This window comes from Macrobrachium nipponense, chromosome 33, assembly GCF_015104395.2.
Source record: "Macrobrachium nipponense isolate FS-2020 chromosome 33, ASM1510439v2, whole genome shotgun sequence".
NCBI lineage: Eukaryota > Metazoa > Arthropoda > Malacostraca > Decapoda > Palaemonidae > Macrobrachium > Macrobrachium nipponense.
The window spans coordinates 26,212,320-26,233,376 of NC_087219.1; the positions used below are offsets into that span (position 1 = coordinate 26,212,320).

Genomic DNA, 21,057 nt, shown 5'->3' on the forward strand with positions numbered 1-21,057 from the left:
GGTTGTTATCCCTGCCTCCTTAAAAGTCCATCATGTTCTTACTATGTGCGCCGTTTCTAGGATCACACTCTTCTACATGAGGCCTGGCGCTACTTCATCCTCTAGTTTTTCCAGATTCCTTTTCAAGGATCTTGGGATCGTGCCTAGTGCTCCTATGATTATGGGCATAATATCCATTGGCATATTCCATATCCTTCTTATTTCTATTTTCAGGTCTTCATACTTAAACATTTTTTCCCTTCCTTTTCCTTTTCTTTTCAACTCGGTGTCCCATAGTATTGTGACATCAATGAGTGATACTTTTTGATTTTGTCAATCAACGTCATGTATAGTCTATTTGCACGTTTCACCCTATCTGTTCCGATACCATAGTCCCAGAGGATCTTTGCCTGATCGTTTTCTCATCACTCCTTCGGTTGGTGCTCGTACCACTTATTACTGCAAGGTAACTGATGTTTCTTGCACAGGCTCAAGTGGAGGGCTTTTGCCACTGAATCGTGCCTCTTTTTGTACTGGTTCTGTGCAAGTGCCGGACATTCGCTTGCTATGTGGTTTATGGTCTCAATTTTCGTATTGCACTTCCTACATATGGGAGAGATGTTATTTCCGTCTATCGTTCTTTGAACAAATCTGGTTCTTAGGGCCTGATCTTGTACCGCTGTTATCATTCCTTCAATTTCCTTCTTTAGCTCTCCCCTCTGTACCCATTGCCACGTGTCATCGCTGGTAGTTCTTTAGTCTGTCTCATGTATTGTCCGTGCATTGGTTTGTTGTGCCATTTCCTCCGTCTGCTTGTCATTCTCTTGTCTCTGTATATTTTCTGGGTCTTCGTCTACTTTTTTTAGTCCTTCTTCCATGCACTCTTTAGCCACTCGTCTTCACTGGTCTTCATATATTGTTGCCCCAGTGATCTGTTCTCGATGCTGACGCAGTCCTCTATGCTAGTAGTCCCTCTCCCTCCTTCCTTTCGTGTTATGTATAGTCTGTCCGTATTTGCTCTTGGGTGTAGTGCTTTGTGTATTGTCATATGTTTCCTGGTTTTCTGATCTATGCTGCGGAGTTCTGCCTTCGTCCATTCCACTATTCCTGCGCTGTATCTGATTACTGGCACTGCCCATGTGTTTATGGCTTTTATCATATTTCCGGCGTTGAGTTTTGACTTGAGTATCGCCTTGAGTCTCTGCATATATTCTTTCCTGATCGTGTCTTTCATCTCTTGGTGTTTTATATCCCATCCTTCCATTATTCACAGGTATTTGTATCCTGTCTCATCTGTGTGTTTGATGTTGCTCCCATCTGGTAGCTTTATCCCTTCAGTTCTCGTTACTTTGCCTTTTTGCATGTTGACTAAGGCGCATTTTTCTATTCCAAACTCCATCCTGATGTACTCAGACACAATCCTTACAGTCTGGATTAGGGTATCTATTTCCTTGGTGCTCTTGCCATACAGTTTGATGTCGTCCATGAACATCAGATAGTTAATTCTGTTGCCTCTTTTCTTGAGTTGGTACCCAGCATCCATCTTCTGCAGTACTTTTGTCATGGGAATTATGGCTACTACGAAGAGTGGTGGGGACAGTGAGTCGCCCAGGAAGATCCCTCTCCTGATATTATTATTATTATTATTATTATCAATTCAGACGACAAAGCCCTATTCATACAGAAGAAGCCTGCAGGGACCACCGACTTGAAATTCAAGCTTTCGAAGAATATGGTGTTCATTTAAAAAAAGGTTAACAGAAGATAGGAAATACAAAAATTAGAGATCTGTTCTTCGAAAAGAAAAAAAAAGAGAAATTAATAAACAGATAAAGATAAAAATTGATTAATTAATATACAGATAAAGATGAACAATACAATAAAACGATTTATCCCAATAAATATTGGGGTTGTTATAATTTGTCGATTTCCATTGCAATTAAACCCCACACCCGGAAAAAAAAACATGATCCCTTTGACCTAGAAGAGCAAAGATTACCTGACAGAAAACATCTGGAAAAAAAAACCTGACCTGTTTTTCGAGCGAATTTCAATCAGCACTGGAACACAGAAAAAAAAAAAAACTACGATTTAAGTTTTTTCTATTCGTTTTTATGGGGAGGGGGGGGGGGGGCGGCTCTGTTGTCTTTCAGGATAACAGAAACGAGGCTTAACTGGAATACTTTGGATTCTGCGAGAACAAAAATCTTACTGACTGACTTTGTTGGGCCTTTTGCAAGTAGAGAAAAAAATTATGTGTATTGTCTATTTTTCTCATTATCTTAATGTTATCTTTTTTTATGAATTGAGATTCTCATGGGTGGGAGTTTGCTAATTGAGTAAAGAGCCTTACAAATGGTTTTGTCTCAATAATAATAATAATAATAATAATAATAATAATAATAATAATAATTACGAACGAAGTGAAGTCTTACGGTGCGGCCCGAAAGCAATTGAAATGCTAAAATCTCCAAAAGAATTGAAGATAAAAGAAAAATTCCTTTCGGTAGATAAAACCTTCCATCTATAGATTTCATCCCATATAAAATTTATTTTTAAAATCTGATAAATTCACATTTAAATGACGTTTTAATTATTGCCTTAGCTATTAATGCTGTTCAAATGCTAATAACTCCAAAAGAATTGAAGAGAAAAGAACAATTCTTTCGTCAGATGAAACCTTACATCTTTCTATTTCAACCAAAAGAAGATTTGTTTAAGACCAATTGAAATGCAATTAACGACAATAATTATGTAACAGAGAGTTCAGAGGTGCCCAGTTAATCCTTTGATGGTTTAACTTGAAGCTTCGTGAGTTATCGCCTTTAGGGCGTCCTACTGGTAATAATAATAATAATAATAATAATAATAATAATAATAATAATAATAATAATAATAATAATAATAATAATAATAATAATAATAATAATAATAATAATAATAATAATAATAATAGTGATAATAATAATAGTAATAGTAATAATAAATTATTATTATTATTATTATTATTATTATTATTATTATTATATTACTAAACTAATAATAATAATAATATAATAATAATGATATAATATTAATAATAATAATAATAATAATAATAATAATAATAATAATATAATAATAATTAAATAAACAATAATAATAATAAGAAAACCCGTTTCCGAATAATTACATCTTTATCTAAACCAAATTTGCATAGCACCGTATTCTCTTCCAAAATGAACACATTACATTAATATACATACACTTACAACACTTATAGCACCCAAATACACCTGTATATATCCAGGTACACATGTAGGTATCCAAATGATTACTGATTATTATAAAAATAAATCAATAAAAAAAAATTTCTTGACGATTTGAGGTACACTTACCTATTACGGGCTGCTCTAGGAGCAGCAGGAGCCCGTGCTGGCTTATATAAGGCCAGCTGAATCTAAAACAACACTTACCTAATAGTCGAGATGTTCCTGTGACTTTAAACGAATCCGCTGGGTTTCCTAACTGTTGCCGACTCCAAAGCAGCAGCCGGAACAGCCTGCAAAGAAACACGTCAGAATTAGATTTTTATAAGTTAAACAAGACGGGATCCAACCTCCAGCTTACTCGAGGCACGTGCTATAAAATCTACGGTCAAATAGAGCCTTGTTTCACCAACGAAAATTAAAATAGATACGCTATATTTTATTAGAAATAATTTTCTGCACTGTTCAACATGCACATTATTTATTTTTTTACATTTTTGTTTTAATAAATAAATCATAAATACCCTTTCCTGAAATCCTGTATCTTTAACTCAACGCGAAACATCTTTTTCAGGCCTTTTTAGTTTTTCCACAGACCTTTCTTACCATAACATAACAAGAGCAACAACAACAACAACAACAACACATCAACAACAAAGTAGTTTGTATACTCTGTTTTTCATTTCCATCTGTCCATCCGCCTGTGGTGTTTTCGCATGGTAACACTGCGTCCTGGGCTTTAAATAGTTACGCTATGTGTAAGTTTTAGGTAAATAAAAGGATATCTGGGTGGACATTTGCAACTGAAAAGTGTTTTAATAATTTACTCTATGCGAATTACACCGTTAATATTCGAAATAGGATATTATTTAAAGCCCGGGACACAGTGTTACCATGCGCAAACACTACAGGCGGATGGACAGATGAAAATAAAAGAAAAGGAGAAAGAGAGACAAAAGGGAAAAGTGAAGGAATAATGGAAAAGGAACAATTTAAAAAGGAGAAAGAGAAAATAAAAAATAGAACATGATAAATAAAAAGTGAAGACAACATGACAATGAAAAATTAAAAAGCAAAAGTAAAAAGATGAAATGAAAAAGAAAAACTGAAAAGAAAAATAAAACAAAGAAAACATGGAAAGAAAAAATTAAAAACAAAAATCATAAAGAACAATGGAGAAGAATGAAAATAAATGTAAAGAAAAAATGAAAAAATTAAAGGAAAAAAGGAAAAACCATAAAAAGAAAAGAAAAATACAAGGAAAAGAAAAATAAAAGAAATGTAAGTCAAAAAGGAAAAATTTACAAAAATCAAAAAAAATCAAAAAAAACAAGCGTTATAAAGAAGAGAAAAAGAAATGGAAAAGAAAAATGAAAGAGAAAAATGAAACAAAAAAGGGAAAATTGACAGAAAAAATAATGAAAAACTTAAAAATAAAAAAATAAAAGAGATAGATAGATATCGAGCGGCGGAAGGCGAGACAGCAGACTCAGATCTTCTAAAGATAAACAAACATCCAACCTCAAAAACTGCAAAGAGCAAAAGAAGATCTAAGTTGCACATCGCATGACACTTAATCGTGACCCATGGAGGCAACAACGAGGCCATTAATCATTAATTATCCACAGTCGAGGGCGAAACTCGGGCAATAATCATCCTGGAATCCAAAAAAAAAAAAAAAAAAAAAAAAAATTGTTAATCACAAAAAAATAAAAAAAAAAATAAAAAAAACAGTCGGAAATTTTTTTTTTTTTAATCAGAAGATAAAAAAAAAGATAAAAAAAAGAAGAAAGTCGGAAATTACAAAAGAAAAATAGATAAAAGAAGAAAGTTAGAAAAAACGAAAAAGAAAGTCGGGAATAAAAAAATTTAAAAGGTCAGAAATAAAAAAACGAAAAACTAAAAATACAAAACAGAGAAATGCAAACAAGAAGAAAGTCGGAAATTTTAAAATAATTTAAAAAGAAGAAAGTGGGAAATAAAATTAATAAAAAAAAAGAAAGTCGAAATTTTAAAAGATATATAAAGAAGAAAGTCAGAAATTAAAAAAAATTTAAAAGAAAGTCGTAAATTACAAAAAACGAAGAAAGTTAGAAATATAAAAAAGGAAAAGAAAATCGGAATCTAAAAAAATACAAAAGAAGAAAGTCGGAAATAAAAATCTAAAAAATAAAGTCAGAAATCTAAAGAAAATATAAAAAGAAGAAAGTCAGAAATACAAAAAGAAAGTCGTGAATATAAAAAAAAAAAAAACTAAGAAAGTTAGCAATAAAAAAAGAGAAAATGAAAGTCGGAATTTAAAAAAAATAAAATAGAAAGAAAGTCAGAAATAAAAAAATAAAAAAGACAGTCGGAAATTTACAAAAATATACAAATAGAAGAGAGTCAGAAATAAAGAAAACTGTAAAAAAGAAGTGGAAATAAAAAAATAAAAAAGAAAGTAGGAATCTAGAAAATAAAAACAAAGTCGATAATAATAAAAATAAAAAGAAATCCGTAAATCTAAAGAAAAAAAATTTAAAAACAGAAAGTTGGAAATAAAAAAAAAATTAAAACAGAAAGTCGGAAACAAAAAAAAAATTGAAAAAAGAAGAGAGTCGGAATCTAAAAAAAGAAAAGAGCAGAAAATCGTATCTGCTTAGTCAGGAGAAATGGAGAAGGGGGGTGGGGTGGGGGAGGGGGGTGGCTAACTTCGCCGGGGCAACTCCCCCTAAAAAATAGCTCACTAACTCGCCACCCAACCCAGAGAGAGTTTATTATAGTTCTCCCACAATTCTTCTTCTTCTCTTGTATTTTCTCCTCCTCCTCCTCCTCCTCCTCTTTCCAGGAGGTTCAATTCCTTGTTCCTTCTACTCCGCCTAACTCCCAGAAAAGATAAAAAAAAAACACTACTCTTTTTTTTTTTTTCTTTTCTTTTTTTTAAGCTACTGATATTGTTCGCTATTTGAGCGGAGGAAATTCATCTCTGTGTCTCCATTTCAAAAGAAAGAGTACAAAGATAGAGAATGTCATTTAGTACTCTCTCTCTCTCTCTCTCTCTCTCTCTCTATGAATGTGCAGACATCAGGATTCGAACGAAGAAACTAGTTTAGATACAACGACAGACAGTGACTGACAACAGAGCCATCATGTCACGCTATAAGTGACACATATTCGTGCATATATATATATATATATATATATATATATATATATATATATATATATATATATATATATATATTAACAAGTAATAAAAACATGCTATTACGCGTGGAGCAGGATAAATTTCTGGCTAACGTCGAGATCGAACCCAGGTCCTTCAAAATATACGTTTGTGGTCCGGACGTCTGGTACCGACCTTACGTTGCAATTGAAAGACCTTGGATTCGATCCCAATGTGGGTCAAAAATTCATACACACACACACACACACACACACACACACATATATATATATATATATATATATATATATATATATTTTATATGAATTTTTATCACATCGCCGTGATTCACATATACGCATTAAGCTACAAATGTCCTTTAATATCCACTTCGCTCTGGCCTCGGAATTAATGTGTTTTCATATATGTAAACCGAAAGTGGAATTATTTGAGTTTGATAATAAATTTTCGTCCTCCTCCGTGGATTCGAACCCAGCAAACGATATTAATTAAATCCCCCCCCCCCCCCCTACTAAAAATTTTCCCCTTCGGTTAACATATATGGAAATATATTAATTACGAGTGTGAGAGAATTGGATGTTAAAGGACATTTGTAGCTTAATGCACTGATACATGTATGTAATATATATAATAAATAATATATATATATATAATGATATATACATTATAAACCACCATCACACACATACACACACACACACACTGATACACAGTCAACCAACTACCGCAAAATCAGCTGGGAAAATAACAAGGCAGGGAGGGCTACCGGAGACTACCGAATTCAGACCCAGAGCGCATCACCGCTATCGAATTACTCCCTAATTAAAACTGACACGGGATCGTCGGTTGTTCTGTTCAAACAGAAAGCTTTCCGTTTTAACATCTACTTCTGTCAGTTAACAGTTCTATGACATGGGTAAATTAGTATTTTATTATTATTATTATTATTATTATTATTATGATTAAGGAATAATGAGCCTCCGATTTGTTTGTTTCAAGGGCCAAGGTCAAAGATGAAGTGTATTATTATGATTATTATTATTTTTTAATTATTATCATTGTTGTTATTATTATTATTATTATTATTATTATTATTATTATTATATTATTATCATCATCATCAAGGAATACCTCACTTTTGTTCCAAGAGCTAAGTCACAGCATAATTCTAAATAAATGTAAAACAACTAAAAGTATAAATAAATCGATAATTATAAGAACTAAAAATAAGAACTAACAATGATGAAATAAATTTTAGGTAAATAAAAACCAACTAAAAATTTTTACAAAAGACAAAACGACCGTAAAGAGAGAAAATCCAAAACAAAAGAACAGAAACAGGCGCCAAATGAACAAATACAAATCAATTCAATTCATCAGCCTAAGTGAGGGAGCCGTCACCTCTGCCCTTATACTTAATTGAAATGAGAGCTTCCATCCTCTTAATCAAATTATAACGGGGGGCGGGGGCTGGCCTGCCCCCTCCCCCTTAGGCCTAGGAGGTGTGCATCAGGAAGCGTCTGAACAATATACATAGGCCTATATAGGCCCAGAGGCTTCTCCGGCCATTTGCAAAAGAGGCTTTGACGAAAAGAAATTGGAATTCGTCTGATATTTACGAAGTTTCCCTGAAGATGAATTTGACGAATTGATACCTGGTGGTTATTCGACGACTGTGGTCACCTAAATCAGCCAGAAGATCGGTCTCGTTGTATTTCCTTTCATTGCTATTCATTTTAGGCTATTCTCTCTCTCTCTCTCTCTCTCTCTCTCTCTCTCTCTCTCTCCATTTGAAGTCTCTGTTTCTCTCTGTAACTTTCTCTCTTGCTGCATTTGTAGTCAGCCTTTCTCTCCTCTCTCTACCATTTGTAGTCTCTCTCTCTCTCTCTCTCTCTCTCTCTCTCTCTCTCTGTTTCCGTTTGTAGTTTTCTTTCTTTCTCTTTCCTCTCTTCTCCTTCTCTTCTCTCTCTCTATTATGGAAAAGTTGGATTTTTTAATGTCAGAATTCTTCTGGAAATGAAAAAAAAGAACAACCATACCAGAACAGGAAAGAGACATGGGAAAATCCTTATTACTATCAGTATTAAAATGAAGGAGAAAACACGCAAACCATCATAGTGATGAATGCGCAGGGTTTAGTTACGAGTAACTCAAAAAGAAAAATAGAGTACTTAGAAGAAACTAACCCAAAAATGAAAAGAAAATAGATATAATGAATATAAGTGAAACCTGGTATTCCCAAGAGACTGGGAATGATGATCAAATAAAAGGGTTCCAAACTTATAGATCAGATAGAAAAAATAGGAATCAAGGGGGAACCGCAATATATGGGAAAGACAAAAAACAAGGAAAAATATATGAGAAATATAGTAACTCAGAATGTGAACTAATAGCGGTAGAATTTGAATCTGAAAAATTGATGAACATAGTTAAATAATATAGACCTCCTAATACTAAAGAGTTTGACTTAATAATTGAAAAATTGGATGATATATGTAGAAATACAAGGACTGGACTATTCTCCTATCTGGTGACTTCAAACTTTCCTTTCGTCGTAGAATGGAAAAGAACGAATAGGAGATTGTGGTTGTACTTATACATATAAAAAAAGAGAGTAATGTAGTGCAGAAGATAAGAGGCAATTTGAAAAGCTATTAGATATGCTACTAGAATACAACATTCAACAAATAAATCACCTGCAACAAGAAAGGAAAATACTTTAGACCTAGTATTTGTGGAACGAGATGAATTATGTTAAAGAAATAATAGTTTATAATGCGAGTATTCAGACATAATGTCATAGAATTACAGTTCATTCCAAAGCAAGTGAAAATAGAGATAAGCAAGAATGAAAAAAGTGGGAATGGATATGGAAATACAACTTCTACAGTAAAAATATAAAATGGTCAGAAATTAATGAAGAATTAAACAAAGATTGGGATAACATTTTCGTAAGTGATGACATAGGTAAATACGGAGATATTATATAAATATTGGAGATAATAGTGGAAAAATATATACCGAAGAAGAAAAGTAAACATCATTCATGCATACAAGAGACAGAAGAATCTTGTTCCAGAAAATCAGAAAGTGGAAAAAAGGTCTTGCAAAAGAAAAAAATGCATGGAAAGTTATAGAACTAAAAAGTAAGATAGAAAATGCAGAAAAAAAAGATTATACAATCAAAAGAAAATGAAAAACGGGACTTGGAAGAAAAAACCCTATTAAATATCAAGCAAAACCCCAAAAAAACTATTATACTCATATGCGAAGAAGATGAATAAAAGAAGAATAGAAATAGGCCCTCTGAGAATTGAAGGGAGATTAACGAATGAAAAAAAGGAAATTTGCAACATACTGGCAGAACGATATAAGAGAGAATTCAGTCACCCCTAGAATAGATAATGAAGATAATGATATAGAAGTAAGGGATGAAAATAGTGAATATTTAGCTGACATAGATATTAATGAAGCTGATATGTGCAGGCTATTAATGAAATTAAAAATGGAGCTGCTGCAGGGCCTGATGGAATTCCTGCTATTTTGTTAAAGAAAGTAGTTCATTCTATCGCAAAGCCACTTGCAATCTTATTAAGACAAAGTGTAGATACAGGCAAGATATATGATGAGCACAAATTAGCGTATATTACCCCTACTTTCAAAAGTGGATCAAGACTAGAGCAAGTAATTATAGGCCTGTGAGTCTAACATCACATATAATGAAAGTGTATGAAAGGGTAATGAAGAAAAATATTATGAAACATTTTAATAAAAAATAATTTGTTTAATAAAGGACAACATGGTTTCGTACCCGGAAAAAGTACACAAACCCAATGTTAGTCCACCGTGAAAACATACTCAAAAATATGAAAAGCGGAAATGAAACAGATGTGGTTTATTTAGACTTTGCAAAAGCTTTTGATAAAGTAGACCATAATATATTAGCGAAGAAAATTATTAAAACACAACAATATCGTGGATAAAGTAGGAAGATGGTTTAAAAGAATTTTTACACAACAGAAAACAGATAGTTATTGCAAAGAAACGACGAGAAAATCGGATGAAGCCAAGTAATATCCGGTGTGCCGCAAGGTACGGTGTAGCTGCAATACTGTTTGTTATTATGATTGAAGACATAGACAATAATGTTAAGGATTCGGTAGTGAGTAGTTTCGCAGATGACACAAGAATAAGTAGAGAAATTACTTGTGATGAAGATAGGAACGCTCTACAAAGAGACCTTAACAAAGTATATGATTGGGCAGAGGTAAAGTAGGATGGTATTTAACTCTGATAAATTTGAATCAATAAATTATGGAGACAGAGAAAGAAAGCTATATGCATATAAGGGACCTAATAATGAGACCATCACAAATAAGGAAGCAGTTAAAGACCTTGGTTGTGATGATGAATAGGAACATGTTATGCAATGATCAAATAGCAACTCTGTTGGCAAAATGTAAGCAAAAATGGGAATGTTGTTACGGCACTTCAAAACAAGAAAAGCTGAACACATGATTATGCTTTATAAAAACATATGTTCGTAGTCCACTTGAATTATTGCAATATGATATGGTACCCTCACTATCAAAGGATATTGCACAAATAGAGAGTGTACAAAGGTCCTTTACAGCTAGAATAGAAGAAGTTAAGGACCTAGACTACTGGGAAAGACTACAATTCTTAAAAATTATATAGTCTGGAAAGGAGAAGAGAAAACGCTACATGATAATTCAGGCATGGAAACAGAATAGAAGGAATAGCAGAAAATATCATGGAACTAAAAATATCAGAAAGAGCAAGCAGAGGTAGATTAATAGTGCCCAAAAAATATACCAGGAAAAATAAGGAAAGCACACAGGACATTAATCCACTACGCACCAGCATCGATAATGCAGCGTCTATTCAATGCGTTGCCAGCTCATCTGAGGAATATATCAGGAGTGAGCGTAGATGTGTTTTTAAGAATAAGCTCGACAAATATCTAAACTGCATCCCAGACCATCCAAGATTGGAAGATGCAAAATATACCGGAAGATGTACTAGCAACTCTCTGGTAGACATTAGAGGTGCCTCACACTGAGGGACCTGGGCAACCCGAACAAGATGTAAGGTCTGTAAGGTAAGGTCTCTCTCTCTCTCTCTCTCTGTTTCCGTTTTGTAGTCTCTCTCCCTCTCTCTCTCTCTCTCTCACCAGTTGTAGTCTCTCTGTTTCTTCCTCTCTTGCTCCATTTGCAGTCTCTCTCTCTCTCTCTCTCTCTCTCTCTCTCTCTCTCATTTGTAGTCTCCTCTCTCTCTCTCTGTTTCCGTTTGTAGTCTCGTTTCTCTGTCTCTCTCTCTTCTCTCTCTGCTCCATTTGCAGTCTCTCTCTCTCTCTCTCTCTCTCTCTCTCTCTCTCTCTCTCTCCATTTGTAGTCTCTCTCTCTCTCTCTCTGTTTCCGTTTGTAGTCTCTGTTTCTCTGTCTCTCTCTCTCTCTCTCTTGCTCCATTTGCACTCTCTCTCTCTCTCCTCTCCTCTCTCTCTCTCTCTCTCTCTCTCTGCCGTCTTCTCAGCAGGCAATCCAACATAGCACAGTGCCTGCCAACGGGTTCTCTTCTGTCCATCCCGCATTTTCCCTACACAAATCCAAACTCAGTTAATTGTAATCTAATCTCTCTCTCTCTCTCTCTCTCTCTCTCTCTACTCTTAGGAAAAAGAAGACTTCCATGCGGGCGGACGTTCACCGGAAGTGGCGATGTTGCAAAAAAGGGACAAATGGGGGTTATGGTGGAGGGGGGGGGGGGGGTGTAAGAAGATATAGGAGGGGGGGGTTACTGAGGGAGGGGGAGGTGCTACCTAGGAGAGGGGCGGGGGGTGGTTTACTATGGGAGGGGGAAGGTACAAGTGAGGGAGAGGGGTTACCAAGGGAGAGGGATGGGTTACTAAGGGAGGGGGTGGGAGTACCAAAAGGAGGGTGAGAGAGGTACTAAAGAAGGGGAAGGTACTAAAGGTGGGGGAGGGGGAAAGGGCCATGAGGAGGCAGAGCATCCTAAATGAGGTGAACAAATGAGGAATTTATTAGAAGGAGAGGAACAGTCGCCTTTCTTCTTCCTTTTCCTTTTTTTTTCTCATGAAGAGTTCATTTCTTCCTCATGGGAAGTCTCGAGCGGAACAATGAATAGTCTTTGTGAAGTAGAGAGGAAATGTCGCTTATCGTAATATAATATATATATAAATATATATATATATATATATATATATATATATATAAATATATATATATATTTTTTTATTTGTTATATACAATATATATGTATATATTATATATATATATATATATATATATATATATACAGTATACACATATATATACATATACTATAATGCATTAAGCAACAAATGTCCTTCAATATCTAATTCACTCTACTTCGGAATTAATATATTTCTATATGTTGAACGAAGGGGAATTTTTTTAGTTGATAATAATTTCTTCTGCTCGCGGGTCGCGAACCTAGGAACCAAGATATCAGGACGTACAATGAAGCGCTCTGACCACACAGCTATCATGAGAGTATAAGTTAACGGCGCCTTTCACCTACAAATCTCTGTCGCGCTCAGGTATTCGTTGTTTTGAAGTCGACATCTACCCACTCGATCTTGATAACTGTGTAATGCTATTTGTCGCCACGTAGCCATTTATGAGTCTTATCACATCACTGACGAAAATATAATCAACTAAATATATTAATTCCTAGGTAGAGCGAATTGGATATTACAGGACATATGAAATGTATTCATATACTATACTTTACTATACTATGTAGTATATATATATATATATATATATATATATATATATATATATATATATATATAATATACTACATAGTATAGAAAAGTATAGTATATGAATACATTTATATACACATATCTAAAACACCCATATAAACAAATATACATACATTACATAGGCTATATGATATATAAAAATGCAAATTTATATTCAATATATATTTAATATACGTGTATATATACACGTATATATACACACGCACACACCTATCACACCCACCTCCTCATTCCATGAAACTCACCCCAACCACTAAACTAGACATCGTCGCAATAATCCATTTGATCTTTATGAAAGTCGGAGGCAGAAGGAAAACTCGTTGATTTGCAATCCGCCGTTCCTAATTACATGGTCCGAGCCGGACTCCCGACCGGAAATTGATGGTTCCAAGTTAATAAAGAGAGTAAATCGCAATCGTATTTTCTGCTCATAATTATTATCAGGTCGGAAAATGGAAGAAGAAGAAGAAGAAGAAGAGTGGACGGTGATAATGAAATAGCGATGATGTTGACGAGCGTACTGCATCGGAATGATGATACAGATCGGGGAATAGTGAAAAAGGCTTTTCATTATTTTCTAATTAATTGTTCGCTTTGCAAAGTGATACGTCATCTTTAAAGCTTTTTTGGTTTGAATAAGTATTTTTCCCCATCTACAACTGACAAAAGACTTTACAAGGCTGACAATAAGTAAATACTTAAAAGTTTAATACAATAACCTTACATTGATCCAATACGCGTCTTATCCAAGACTTCAAAAAGGTTCATTATAAGCAAATACTGAAGGATGAATACAATAACCTTAGGAGCTTTCCAGGAATAATCTTAGCCTTATTCAAAACTTCCAACCCCTTACTTGTAAGCTCACTGGAAAGACGATAATTAATCCCCTCCATTCCTTTCGTTTCTTAGAGAAAATGTCTCAATAAGCAAACAATAAAAAGCTTACTGAAACATCCTCACGGCTATTCACGAAGACTGTTAGCTTCATTTAAAACTTCCACTGCAGTGCTACTTTGAAAGCCCTCCTACATGTTAAAGTTAATTGGAAAGACGGTAACTACCATCTCCAACCGGACTCTCAAGTAGATGCCATTCGTTTATTGTAGAGAAGGGGTCCATAACCAAATACTAAAAGGTTTAACGTAACTTAACAACTTTTCAAGAAGACTCTTAACTTCCACTACACCGCTAGTTTAAAAACCACCCTCAACTTGAGTTAATCTGAAAGACGATAATTACCATCATCATCATCATCATCATCATCCAGAGCCTCAAGGAGAATAACCCTTTCCTTTAGTAAAAAAAAATGGTACTCAACATGGATGCGCCTTAATGAAGAGGAATTTGCAGTCTACACGCAATGACTGGCGCTAAACAGTTAAATGGATGCCAGTTATCAGAGTATCTAGGATTCTTGGTCAACATACAAGTCGCCATTGTTTTTGGCATATTACAAGCAAAAGCTTCTGGTGAGAAGTATCATATATACAGTAAAGTAATCCTTCATAGAACCCTGTTTGAGGAGGATCACGGAGCAACGTCCTATTTTTATCTCATTACATAGTAATTTATTCGTTTATTTATGCATTTCTGTTTTAATAACTGATCTACTCTTTCCTCATTTCCTATCATCTTCTGCAACTTCTTTCAAATGGACGCCACGTTATTTAGAAGCTTTAATTCAAAGTCATTGGCCTCTGTGAGCTTATTCCGTACGAACAGGGGTTTATTTTCTGAATAATAATGACAACAACAATAATTTGGCGATAAGCGGCAAAAATATTCATTTTTTACCCACAACACAACTGAAACGTCCATTTTATCATTCCTAACGCCCGAGAATATTTAGGAGCAAATTTTCCTGACATCTGCAATGGAGTTTGTGGAACGAAAATGAGAATTTTTCTACCACGAAACAACAACATTGCGAGAATGAGGATTGTGAAAGAGCTGGACGTCTCTGTGCGTTGCAAAAGCCAGATTAAGGATCCGGCGCTTTTAATGAGGACAATAAAACAAAACGCATATTACACTCTCTTGAAGAACACAACCGCAACAACAAACACGTGAAACAAACACGTATTACAGGATCCTGAAGAACATAACTGCATCAACAAACACGTGAGACAAATACACATTAAAAGATCCTGAAGAACTAAACCTCATTAACAAACACATGAAACAAACAAATATTACAAGATCCTAAAGAACGCAACGGCATCAACAAACATGTTACAAGATCTAGAAAAAAACTCAACATCTCTGAAAATCCTTTAAAACTTCCGTTTAAGTACCTTTAAAATCCCTTTAAATTCCCTTTACTATCCCTTTGAACTCCCTTTAAAATCTCTCGAAACTCCCTTTCAAATCCCTTTAAACTTTAAAATTTCTTTAAAATTTCTTTAAAATCCCTCTTAAAATATCTTGAAACTTCCATTAAAATTCCTCTCAAATCCCTTTAAACTCTTTCTAAAATACCCTTAAATTCTATATAAACTCCCTTTAAACTCCCTTTAAAATCTCTTTAAACTCCCTGTAAAATATCTTTACACTTCCAGTAAAATTCTTTAAAACCCCCTTTAAACTCCCTTTAAACTCCTTTTAAAATACCTTTAAACTCCATCTAAACTCTCTTTAAAAATTCCTGTAAACTCCCTTTGAAAACCTTTAAAAATACCTTTAAACTCCATCTAAACTCCCTTTAAAGTTCCCCCGTAAACTCCCTTTAAAATCCTTTAAAAACACCTTTAAACTCCATCAAACTCCCTTTAAAATTCCTGTAAACTCCCTTTTAAATCCTTTAAAAATACCTTTACTCCATCTAAACTCCCTTTAAAGTTCCCCCGTAAACTCCCTTTGAAAACCTCCTTTAAAAAACGAATAAACTTTGAAACAAACCAAAAAATAAAAACCTCCATCTAAACTCCCTTTTAAAAGATTCGTGTAAACTCCCTTTTAAATCCTTTAAAAATACCTTTATAAAACTCCATCTAAAATCCTCCTTTTAAAACCTAAACTTTAAACTCATTTAAACTCTCTTTAAAATTCCCATAAACTCCCTTTGAAATGCCTTTAAAAATACCTTTAAACTCCATCTAAACACCCTTTAAACTTTAAAGTTCCCCCGTAAACTCCCTTGAAAACTCTTTAAAATCATACCTTTAAACTCCATCAAACAAAATTCCCTTTTAAAATTCCTTGAAACTCCTTTTAAATCCTTTAAAAATACTTTTAAATTTCGTCCATCTAAACCCTTTAAACTTTAAATTCCCCCCCTAAACTTCCCTTTAAAATTCCTGTTAAAAAAAACACCTTTAAACTTTCCATCTCCCAAAATTCAACTCCCTAAAATTCCTCCTAAATCTAAACCTTGAAAATCCTTTAAAAAATACCTTTAAACTCCATTTCAAACTCCCATAATTTCTGTAAACTCCCTTGAAAATCCTTTAAAAATACCTTTAAACTCCATCTAAACTCCCTTTAAAATTCCTGTAAACTCCCTTGAAATCCTTTAAAAATACCTTTAAACTCCATCTAAACTCCCTTTAAAGTTCTCTTTCATAAAAATCTAAAAACACCTTTAAAACTTCCATCTAAAATTTCTGTAAACTCCCTTGAAAACCAAAAATCCTTTAAAAATACCTTTTTTTAAAGAAACTCATTTAACTCCCCTTTAAATTCCTGTAAACCCCTGAAAATCCTTTAAAAAATACCTTAAAAGCCCCAAAAATCCTAAACTCCCCTTTAAATTTCCTTTGTAAAACCTCTTTAAATACTTTAAAAATCTTTAAACCCTTCCATCTAAACTCCTTTAAAAATTTCCTTGTAAACTCCCTTTGAAAACAATCCTTTAAAATAAACCTACAAACCCCTTTCCAAAAATCTAAACTCCCTTTAAAATTTGTCCGTAAACTCTTTCCAAATCCTTTAAAAAGAAAACTCTCCAAATTTAACCAAATCCGCTTTAAAATACCTGTAAACTCCCTTGAAAATCCTTTAAAAATACCTTTAAACTCCATTTAAACTCCCTTTAAAATTTCTGTAAACTCCCTTGAAAATCCTTTAAAAATACCTTTAAACTCCATCTAAACTCCCTTTAAAATTCCTGTAAACTCCTTGAAAATCCTTTAAAAATACCTTTAAACTCCATCTAAACTCCCTTTAAAATTCCTGTAAACTCCCTTGAAAATCCTTTAAAAATACCTTTAAACTCCATTTAAACTCCCTTTAAAATTTCTGTAAACTCCCTTGAAAATCCTTTAAAAATACCTTTAAACTCCATTTAAACTCCCTTTAAAATTCCTGTAACTCCTTGAAAATCCTTTAAAAATACCTTTAAACTCCATTTAAACTCGCTTTAAAATTCCCATAAACTCCCTTTAAAATCCTTTAAAAATACCTTTAAACTCCATCTAAACTCGCTTTAAAATTCCCGTAAACTCCCTTTAAAATCCTTTAAAAATACCTTTAAACTCCATTTAAACTCGCTTTAAAATTCCCGTAAACTCCCTTTCAAATCCTTTAAACTGCCTTTAAACTGGCACTGGAAATCCTTTGAACCTCCTCTGGAAACTTTCATGAACAACGAACCGGAAGACACAGCCAATAAGGACCTATAATTGTTTATGTATATGCAAAGGAACCTATTTCTTTTTATGAAGAGGGGCGGCAGCAGCGGCAGCCGACAGCAGCCGACAGTGCAGTGGTTGGGGAACCTGACCTGGACTGAATTGGCTGTCATAAAATCGGCATAATTTTTGGGCAGGGCGACGATTGGCCCGCAGTGGCCCCGAGAGAGAATTCTGCTGAATCATTCTGACCATATATCAATAAATCATATATTTAATATATAATAGGTCGGAATCGCTGGGATAAATCTGCCTTGTGTGAAATGAATCTCTCTCTCTCTCTCTCTCTCTCTCTCTCTCTCTGCGAATGACTAGCCTTCTGTTGATGTACGATATGAATTATGTACCTGGGTGTTAGTCGACTGGACTGGGAGGAGATTAACGTTGAGAGAGAGAGAGAGAGAGAGAGAGAGAGAGAGAGACATCAGTATTTTGCATATGAGCAAACGTTGACATGTACCTCTCTCTCTCTCTCTCCCTCTCTCTCTGGAATCTTCCTGATGAATAATGACTGACCAATCTAATTACACGATGGCTTTCTTTGATGGTAAAGAGTGACAGAGAAAACGAAGAATAATTGAGACGTCCCTGAAGGGGCACAGCACACACAGAGAGAGAGAGAGAGAGAGAGAGAGAGAGAGAAAGAAAGAGAGAGAACATCCCGGCAGGAAATGCAGAGAGGAAAAACAATAACTTGAAGAAAACGAGAATAGATGGGAATCTTGCATTGTGGAAAGACGGGGAAATTGCAGAGGACAATTAAAGAGAGAGAGAGAGAGAGGAGAGAGACTTACCTTACCTTACAGACCTTACATCTTGTTCGGGTTGCCCCAGGTCCCTCAGTGTGAGGCACCTCTAATGTCTACCAGAGAGTTGCTAGTACATCTTCCGGTATATTTTGCATCTTCCAATCTTGGATGGTCTGGGATGCAGTTTAGATATTTGTCGAGCTTATTCTTAAACTTAAACAATCTACGCTCACTCCTGATATATTCCTCAGATGAAGCTGGCAACGCATTGAATAGACGCTGCATTATCGATGCTGGTGCGTAGTGGATAATGTCCTGTGTCTTTCCTTATTTTTCCTGGTATATTTTTTGGGCACTTATTAATCTAACCTCTGCTTGCTCTTTCTGATATTTTTAGTTCCATGATATTTTCTGCTATTCCTTCTATCTGTTTCCATGCCTGATTATCATGTAGCGTTCTCTTCTCCTTTAATTTCCAGACTATTATAATTTTAGAATTGTAGTCTTTCCAGTAGTCTAGGTCCTTAACTTCTTCTATTGCTAGCTGTAAAGGACCTTGTACACTCTCTATTGTGTGCAATATCCTTTTGATAGTGTGGGTACCATATCATATTGCAATATTCAAGTGGACTACGAACATATGTTTTATAAAGCATAATCATGTGTTTCAGCTTTTCTTGTTTTGAAGTGCCGTAACAACATTCCCATTTGCTTTACATTTTGCCAACAGAGTTGCTATTTGATCATTGCATAACATGTTCCTATTTCATCATCACACCAAGGTCTTTAACTGCTTCCTTATTTTGTGATGGTCTCCATTATTAGGTACCTTATATGCATATAGCTTTCTTTCTCTGTCTCCATAATTTATTGATTCAAATTTATCAGAGTAAATACCATCCTATTACCTCTGCCCAATCATATACTTTGTTAAGGTCTCTTTGTAGAGCGTTCCTATCTTCATCACAAGTAATTTTCTCTACTTATTCTTGTGTCATCTGCGAAAAACTACTACTAACTACCGAATCCTTAACATTATTGTCTATGTCTTCAATCATAATAACAAACAGTATGTTTTCAGCTAACACCGTACCTTGCGGCACCGGATATTACCTTTGGTTCATTCGATCCGTTTCTCGTCGTTTTGCAATAACTATCTGTTTTCTGTTGTGTAAAAATTCTTTAACCATCTTCCTACTTTATCCACGATATTGTGTTTTCTAATTTTCTTCGCTAATATATTTGGTGGCTACTTTATCAAAAGCTTTTGCAAAGTCTAAATAAACCACATTCTGTTTCATTTCCGCTTTTCATATTTTTGAATATGTTTTCACGGTGGACTAACAGTTGGGTTTGTGTACTTTTTCCGGGTACGAAACATGTTGTCCTTTATTAAACATTTATTATTTTTATTAAAGTTTCATAATATTTTCTCATACCCTTTCATACACTTTCATTAATATGTGATGTTAGACTCACAGGCCTATAATTACTTGCCTCTAGTCTTGATCCACTTTTGAAAGTAGGGGGAATATACGCTAATTTGTGTCATCATATATCTTGCCTGTATCTACACTTTGTCTTAATAATATTGCAAGTGGCTTTGCGATAGAATGAACTACTTCTTTAACAAAATAGCAGGAATTCCATCAGGCCCTGCAGCAGCTCCATTTTTAATTTCATTAATAGCCTGCACAATATCAGCTTCATTAATATCTATGTCAGCTAAATATTCACTATTTCATCCCTTACTTCTATATCAATTATCTTCATTAATCTATTCTAGGGGTGAATTCTCTCTTATATCGTTCTGCCAGTAGTATGTTGCAAATTTCCTTTTTTTCATTCGTAATCTCCCTTCAATTCTCAGAGGCCTATTTCTATTCTTTTATTATTCATCTTCTTCGCATATGAGTATAATAGTTTGGGGTTTTGTTTGCTTGATATTTAATAGGGTTTTTTCTTCCAAGTCCCGTTTTTCATTTTCTTCTTTTGATTGTATAATCTTTTTTTCTGCATTTTCTATCTTACTTTTTAGTTCTATAACTTTCATGTTTTCATTTTTTTCTTTTGCAAGACCTTTTTTTCCACTTTCTGATTTTCTGGAACAAGATTCTTCTGTCTCTTGGTATGCATGAATGATGTTTACTTTTCTTCTTCGGTATATATTTTTTCACTATTATCTCCAATATTTTTTATAATATCTCTGTATTTACCCTTTATGCATCACTTACGAAAATGTTATCCCAATCTTTGTTTAATTCTCATTAATTTCTGACCATTTTATATTTTACGTAGAAGTTGTATTTCCATATCCTCCCACTTTTTCATTTCTTGCTATCTCTATTTTCACTTCGCTTTGGAATGAACTGTTAATTCTATGACATTATGGTCTGAAATACTCGCATATAAACTATTATTTCTTTAACATAATTCATCTCGTTCACAAATACTA

General features: G+C 34.1%; 1 protein-coding gene across 1 annotated transcript in view; it reads right to left on the reverse strand.

The window, feature by feature from the left end:
- LOC135203032 (uncharacterized) overlaps positions 1 to 21,057 on the reverse strand; it is a 339,686-nt gene that overhangs the window by 204,350 nt on the left and 114,279 nt on the right. The window contains exon 2 of the mRNA XM_064232612.1: positions 3,435 to 3,520. The gene's annotated coding sequence lies outside the window, so the exon portion shown is untranslated. The remainder of the gene's footprint in view (positions 1 to 3,434; positions 3,521 to 21,057) is intronic.